The sequence below is a fragment of the Lonchura striata genome, chromosome 2 (genome assembly GCF_050655825.1).
Source record: "Lonchura striata isolate lonStrDom1 chromosome 2, ASM5065582v1, whole genome shotgun sequence".
NCBI classification, from domain to species: Eukaryota; Metazoa; Chordata; class Aves; order Passeriformes; family Estrildidae; genus Lonchura; species Lonchura striata.
This window is the reverse complement of record NC_140704.1, coordinates 130,330,704-130,339,186: the sequence shown is the minus strand read 5'-3', so window position 1 is coordinate 130,339,186 and position 8,483 is coordinate 130,330,704.

Genomic DNA, 8,483 nt, shown 5'->3' with positions numbered 1-8,483 from the left:
TCCTGTCTGCTGTGACACAGTTGTTCCCAGTCCTAGAGTTGTGTGATTCCGGAACAACCCACTGTGGCACTGCAAAAAGTGCAGTGAGTATTCTTTCCTTTAACAGTGAGGAAAGGCATTTGCAAACAAAAATAAATTAAAAAAAAACCCAAAAAACTTATTCTCCTCCATATTTCATGAACTTCCTTCCAAATCTTTCTCAGTCAGCATTTGCAGTGATCTCATTCTCAAATCCAAACTCTGAAATGGTATAATAATAATAATAATAATAATAATAATAATAATAATAATAAAGTGTACTTCCAAATACATTTTTTATATAACTATCTGCTTTTTAGTTTCATTTTTAGTCAATTTATGAATTTTTCCAAAATAATCACTTTTTTGGTGCCCACAGTGTAATGGACAATTTCCTATATTCATCAACATGCTAGGAACTTTTATGCAAGAAATTGTAGAGATATGTGATTTGACTTATCAGGTATTAGGAGGAAGTTATTCAAGCATTGAGAGCTATAGTGTTTTACAGATGTAACAAATACCCTGCAGATAGGAGACAAAAATTACTTTACACTTCATTGAGATTTGAAGTTCATGTTGTGACTTCAGCGACTTCTATTTAGTCATGATTTTAAAAGGTTAGAATTTTCTCTGAGGGCTAGAACCAGCTCATATTGAAGTTAGATACACCAATGATAGGTTAATGATTATTGGATGCTTAAGCTAAAGCTAATTGTTATATTATCAGCTTATTTGTAGAAGGAAGTGGAGCAAGTGAACCATTACAGGAACATACTGAAACCAGTAAAACAATGCCCAGTACCTGGACCCTGTGTCAATCCATCATGGATCATGGGGCCTTGGATCATGCCAGAGGGTCACAGAGACCTGACAAAGACCTTCCTGACTTCATCCCTGGGAGCACTGACCCAATTGGAGACCACCGACCCAATTCAAGAGAAGAACTGCGCATGTGTGAAAGATTAATAACCTCCTTTTAATACAAAGTGGGGATGGGAGGTGCTGGGGCTGTGCATATGTATTATTTTGGGAAGTAAATAGAAGGCAAAAATCCTTGTATGGTGTGATCATGCATTTCAAGGACGATCCCCACAGTGCCGCCCGCCGGTGTAATAAACATACCACTGTCTAACTTTGACTAGTTAGAGAGTTTTTGTCTGTGATTTTGGTTTTAATGGTTCACTATAAATTAAAAATGTCTCTTCTTTTGCCACAAAGCAATAAAAATAATCTATCAGTTTAAATAATTATTGGTTTAGTTCTTTGAGAAAAGAAAAAAGTCTCCAACTTGCTTTCAGATTAAACTATATATTTAAAAATAATTTGTTTCCTTTACTCTCTGTTGCAAAATTTAATCACATTAAATTTACTTTTCAGTCAAGGCTATTGAGTGAAATGTTGAGTACATTAAAATGTTAAAAAACATCCAGCTTCTAATGAGGACAGACTGAATTTTCCATAATGTAAGATCTCCTTCAGTAGTGAGTATCAGATAGATAATGCTGTAATTCTGTAATTTGTTGTAGCCATCACCTAAACTTCAGACCTTATCCCATGGGGCTTACCTATTGTATGTGCTGCTCCATTTAGCTGAAAGTGTGATTACAAGTTAAACTAGACAAAATGCCTAAAAGTATTGCACCCTCAGTTGGAATCTCCTGCCCCTTCAGTGAGCAAATACTGAAACTCAGCTAAAAGACAGTAAATGACTGAGTGTCTGCTCCCAAAATGAGGCAGATCAAGTTCACTTCAAATACTGTGGGAAAAATGATCTGAACTGACTGATAGTGGTGCCTCAAGAATAAGTAGCATTTTTAACAGGATGAGAAGTCTTGATTGAATTCAGCCAGGATGCCCAAAGACAACAGATGTAATTTGGAGAACATCATTATTTTGGTTTCTGTGTCTGGCCTGTTTCCAAGAAAGTATGCAGTGTGTGAATTATGTAAAATATCATATGGTGGGTTAAAATGAGAAAAATATGAACTTTTTTGGAACAGCCTGCACAATGTATTCAAGACTTCAAAGTTTTATCCTGTGGGCCATCCCATGCTCCTTCTAACTGAGTATACATATGCTATAAGAAAAGTAATCCATTACTTTTGAATTTCACCAATTTTGGAGCAAGATGTAAGCAGCAACTGATTTTTCTCTGCATATGAGAAAATAAAAAAATCTTATTACTTTGCTCCATCCAGTCAGCCCTTTCCAAACCCTTTATGTCCCATAATAAGTAAACACATTCTTTTTAGCAACTAATTGTCAATTATATCTGAGACTTAGTATGTTTAAAGCCACTAAAAATAAATATTTGATAAAGCACAAGTACATATTTTTTTTTTTAATTTAAGTCTGTTTCAACACTTTCATGTCTAATTTGGAGTCTTAAAGTTCCTTTATTAGGTCCTGCAGCAATGCTGCACCCAGAAACATTTCCTCTGTTTCTACTTTTGCATCCCTCTCTTCTCATGATCATCCTTAGGAATTGGAAAGACCAGATTTCCAGGGGCTGGGAAAGACCAATGTAAAAGCAATGGTTTAGTGCACCGCTACCAAGTCTTCATAAAATCTGCAGGCAATACATCTGCTATTTTAGGAGATACCATTTCATCATGGATTAAGATGAAAGGCATTTTTGGACAGATTTAGGATGTCAGTACAGTAGCAGAAATAGAATGAAACCAATCACAGATATAGCTACTCTCTGATGGAACTGGGACAGCCATACCAGGATAACTGCTCTGGAGTTCAAGGGGATACAAGCAAAGGTTTTTTATCTGCTGTGCAGAAATGGGGTCTGAAAGTCGCTAGAGTTAAGGAATGTTATAGCAAAAGGAATAAGGAAGCAGCTGTAGAAACCAGATTTATATCCATAATTTTAATGCTTGAGAACTGATTTAAATTGAACCATGCTAAGGAAGTGCATATGAAATTTTTTCCAGTATGCCAAGGCCAAAAAAAAAAAAGCCAGTGAATGATCTAGGTATGTATGTACATATAAAATAGAGTGAAATATATCCATTAGTTGCTTTTAAGCCATAGGCATGATGTACCAGAGGATGAAAAATGTCAGTGCTTCTGAAGTGCTTTTCACCAAAGGCAAAATAGCTTATTGCTTCTACAAAGGCAGGGCTTGGCATTGAGACTGGTCACATTTAATGCCTTTATCAATGATCTGGATGAGGCAAGGAAGTGCACCCTTCAGTAAGTTGGTAGATGACACCAAGTTGGGTGGGAGTGTTGATCTGCTGGAGGGCAGGAAGGCTCTGCAGGGGGGTCTGGGCAGGCTGGCTCCATGGACAAAGGCCAGTTGTGTGAGGTTCAGCAAGGCAAAGTGCCAGGTCCTGCACTCGGGTCACAGCAACCCCAAGCAGTACCACAGGCTGAGGAAAGGTGGCTGGAAAGTTGCTCAGCAGAAAAGGACCTCAGAGATGCTGGTCAGCAGTGGCTGAACACGAGCCAGGAGTGAGCCCAGGTGGCCAAGAAGGCCAATGGCATCCTGGCCTGTGTCAAAAAGAGTGATCAGCAGGACCAAGGCAGTGATTGTCCCCCTGTACTCAACACTAATGAGGCTGAACCTTGAATCCTGTGCTCAGTTCTGGGCCCCTCACTTCAGGAATGACAATTGAGGTGCTGGAGCGTGTCCAGAGAGGGCAACAGAGCTGGTGAAGGTCTGAAGCACAAGGTATATGAGGAGTGAGGAGTTGCTGAGGGAGCTGGGGGTGTTTAGCTCAGAGTAAGAAGGGTCTCAGGGGGTCCTTATCATTCCCTAACAGTACCTGAAAGGCAGTGGTAGCCAGGCAGAGTTCAGCCTCTTCTCCCAAATAAATAGCAATGGGACAACAGGGTATGGCCAGCCTGCACCAGGGGAGGTTCAGTATGGACATCAGGAAGAATTTCTTCATGCCAAGTGTTGTCAAGAATTGAAATAGGCTGCCCAGGGAGGTGACTGAGTCACAGCCCCTGGAAGTGTTTGAGAAATGACTGGACATGGCAGCTTATGTGATGTTCTAGTTGGCATGGTAGTGTTTTGTCAAAGGTTAGACTTGATCTTGCAGGTCTTTTCCAACCTGAGTTTTCCTAAATTACTCTGTGATTCTAACAATTAAAGGAGAAAATGTTATTTTCTTCCCCCAAGATCCTAGTCTTTTCCATAATGGCCTGATAAGGAAGATGCCAGGGCTTCTTTCACTCCTCCAGTCATGGTGTATTTCCTCAGGTTCAGTTATTTCTTCTGGAGGCAGCAGATGGCACTTTTCAGCCACTACTTGGCTGTTTCTCAGAGCAGACCTCACATCAGAAAAAAAAGCCACATTTCTTATAGAAAACAAGAGTTAATATAATTATGAAAGTTCTTGACAAACTGGAGTTTTAGAAGAACATTCCTCTGTACTTTACTTTCAAATTGACACCATGACAGTAGACTGAGGCCTGGAAAGAATACAATGGCTTTATTTCAGGATAGTTGTTTTCTCACAGAAAAGTTGAAAGCTGAAAAAGGTCCCCCAAAACACAAATAAAATATCCACTTAATCGTCTTTCATTAAGAAAATTGTTTCATTATTTAAACCTCACCACTTTTATTGTATTCTATCTATGACAGTGATTCCACAAAGGAAGCCTGCTGATGTTAATTTGTTACCAAGGCATTCATCTAGAAGATCACTTTAAAATATGGGATAGCAGAGCACGTGTTTATGTCATGAAAAGAATAACAGTGACATGTTACTAGATATTTGAAAACAGTTTAGGGGAAAAGCAAAAGAAAAAGAAAGGGGGAGAAAGGTATATTTGTTCCTAGTTGTAATTACCAGTGTGTGGAGATGTTGAGTCTATTGTGAGAACCCCAGCCTTGCTTTGGGGCCTCATGTGGTGGTGAAATTCCTCCTCCAACCCGTGCTTCCAAAGAAAAGCTCCGCAGGCTTAGCTGCTCGGTCTCAAGGCAGTTTATTGCTAGTTATCTAACAGATTATGTTCTTGGACTGCAGCTGTTTGATCAGCGGCCTGGGTAGAGGCACACACACACCCTGACATCCTCTCTATCTGCTGTCTTCTTCGTCTCTCTCTCCGCCCAGGGCTGCTGCTATCTTTTATAAGATATATTACGTATAACATGTTTACAATTATTCCCCAATACCTACTACCTACGTTGCCAAGTGTTTTTCTCCTCTAAACCAATCTGTGAGTGCCAACATCACCAAGAACATGGAGGTAAGGAAGAAGAAGGAGGAAGAACAGGATCAGCCCACTTTCCTCCATCTTAGAACTTCTGACCCCCATGTACAAAGTGAAAACCCCCCTGTACATGTGTTAAAACCCCCCTGTACAGTACTAAAAAAATTTCCCCTCTACTTTGTAACTACTTTTACTATACTATCTAACCTTTTGTGACTGCTCGTTCCACCTCCAAAGTTGGTAATTCATTCCATGGCTCAAACTCAAAATCACAGCTGTTTTTCAGTTGTCTGCCAGGGTCTAGAATGCTTCTGACCAAGGCCTGGAACCTCTAAAAATGTCTGAGAGACATTTTGAGTTCCCACAGTCTATAACAAACTCCTGGGGGTTAAGAAAAGGAGGGAATGTTAAATGTCAGATTTTATTTTTAGGATGTCAGGGATACCATATTTTCAGATTATTCAGTTGCTGAAAGTGAGTAGCTTGGATCTAAATGTGTTCTCTTTATGTACGCACGTTTAAATACCTGTTAAAAATATACTCCTTGTGCAGGTGATGGTAAGAAGCATTGGTTTCTAAATCCTTTCTGTTACATTGGAAGAAGTATTCTCTTTTTTATTCAGGTTAATTAGATCATTCCCTAAATACTTTGCCATATAGAACTGATTATTCCTGTGAGCACATTAGAAACATTCTCTGAGCTGCAATATTTTGTAAAGGATAGCTCCAAGGTAAAGTCAAACAGACTTAAAGGTTTACTCTGTTTCTTTCAGGCTCATCCTGCTTCCACAGGATATCTTTGTATAGAATATCCGGCACTCTGTTGGAAAACTGACTTTGTAGTTCAACCAGTGATGGTGTTTCATCTCAGAGAGTAGTTATTTCCTGAATGGAACTTGCAAAACTATTGAGAGAGGTACCACTCCACGCTTCCCTGCACAGCCAGATTGTTATCACTGTCACACTTCTGCCGTGACTTCCCTGTGACTCAAGAACCAGCAGCTAAATGTGGCTCCCATTATTTTGCCACAGGGTCACTGAGGACTGTCTCTCAAAAGCTACTTTTGGAAATAATTTAAGAGGGGGAAAAATTCTCCACCCAAATGTGTACTAAGCAAGGCAATGCTTCACAGGTTTTACTGCAATGTCAGGGTAAGGTAACTGTGGTCGCTTCAGCCTGGTGCTGCCATGCCTAGGCTCAGTTCTAACCAGCTCAGTTGGGTACACACTGCGAATTCTGTGCCAGTATTTACCCCACAGTGAGTATCATGTAGACAGAGACATCGTATCTCTGAGATACCATGAAATAACCCTCCAGTTGGTACACAGTAAACCATTTGCAGTGATATATATCAATCCCCAGGATCACAGAGTTCCATGTTGGTTTTGATATTTGACTCATTTCAGTACATTTTTAACAAACTAAGCATTTATCAGTGATTTTGATTTTATTTCATGAGGCTTTTCCCCAGTAGGAAAATTTGAGATAATGAGTGCATTAAAAACATGTGACACAAACTCTTGCATTTTTCATAGAGAAAACACAGCATATCTGAAGTGCTTCTTCTCCTGGTGACACACAGGCAGCTTCCATAGATGAATCTAGGTAGAAAATGTCACTCTTCCAATCAAATTTAAAATCCCAGAGGAAAGTTATTGCTCCAATGGTACATGTTAACCACCCCATCTCCAGCCTCTTCACCACACTTCAAGATTCCACTGAAGATCATTCTTTTTTCCTCTTTCTCCTCTTAGATCTTCTATTTAACTCCATTGTTCTCTACAGATTTCAGTACCTTCTCTTTCAGATTGTCTAGGTCATTAACATAACCCAGTAAAATTCAGTGCAAGGATTTTTTTCTATTCTGTGCTTAACTGAATATTGCAGTTTTGTTCTGAAGTACACCTGTTTGGTTGGGGTTTTTTCTCCCAATTACATCGGTTTTCTAAAAGAAAGATATTTTCCTTCAAGTCAATCTTTGCTATTGTAATCACAAAAATATTTGTTTTTTAGTAGAATAACAGAGCTACTAATGAAAATTTTATCATTATTCTTAGCATGCCATTCTTTATTAACACTATACCTTTTATTCTTGAGGATTTACTGTGTTGCCACAAGTTATTCAAAGAGTGTCAAGAAAAAACTTTCTTGAGAAATGTTTTTTACAGACATAATTTCAGTTAAAGTTGTAAAGCTGTGTGAAATAGTCAATAATTTGGTTCTGTATAAATGGTCAAATTTAATATATCAAAGAAATAGTAATTATCTGCCCCTTTAAATTGTGTCTTACTTTGCATCTCTCTGCAAGTTGTATGTACTTAGATTCAAACATCATCAACCCACCTGCCACCCTGTTAAACCTAGAGAAAATCTAGGTTAAATTCTGTTTTCTCAAAGCAGAATGCTGGTGTGGATCTCAGGTTTTGTGGGACTTTGTTCTTAGAAGCAATAAGTATAAAATAGGATATGTCTGCATTTTCTGCAGATTTAGCTGTAGCTCTTTCTGCTGAAATAAGAGACTTTGGAAAGGACTCCAAGCAGCAGAGCAGAGATCTCTGTATTAGGATGCCTTTTGAACTTTGATATGAGAGGTAAAAATGTTTTCCAGAAGTTTCTCTGTCAGAGCTAGCACCCAGCTGCTGCTCAGCCAGCCCTTCCTGCTCCCACTGCAAAGCTGCGCTGTGTCAGCTCTCTGCAAAATCCATCATGCTAATTTGTAGCATTGTATGAATGCTCTGTATTTACCAGAACCCCCTCCTATATTTCAGCTTTTCTCTCTTCATAGATGAGGAAATATCTTAATTCTTTTCATCCTCACATTAGATCATTCTTAAAAGTGCTCAACACCTTTCATTACACTTATTGGAGCATTTCCAGAGAAGGAGGAAGAAAAAGTGAAGTGAGCAAATGTGAAAGTAAAGCACGACCCAAGGAACAAGTTCTGATTGTTATCCTTTACCAAAGTTCACTGCAGCCAAAACAGGGTATGTAATAAACGTTTATGGGAATTTTGTTTGTTCTTCTGCTCTTACCACACTCTTCAGCATATGTGAGCCTAAGCCGTGGATTTTGGAACAAGAACTGAGCATCCCTCACTGCACACACTAGTTGTGTGCCATGAGGCATTCTTTGAGGTGGTGCATACAAATATCTTCTTTGGCATATGCCAAAAGAGTTTAAAACCTGTTTCTCCATTATTAAAATCCATCACCTATGAATTAGTGATTGTATTTGAGCAAAGTCTCTGATACCTGATATGAGAAATTTTTAAATTTTCTTTTGTGGA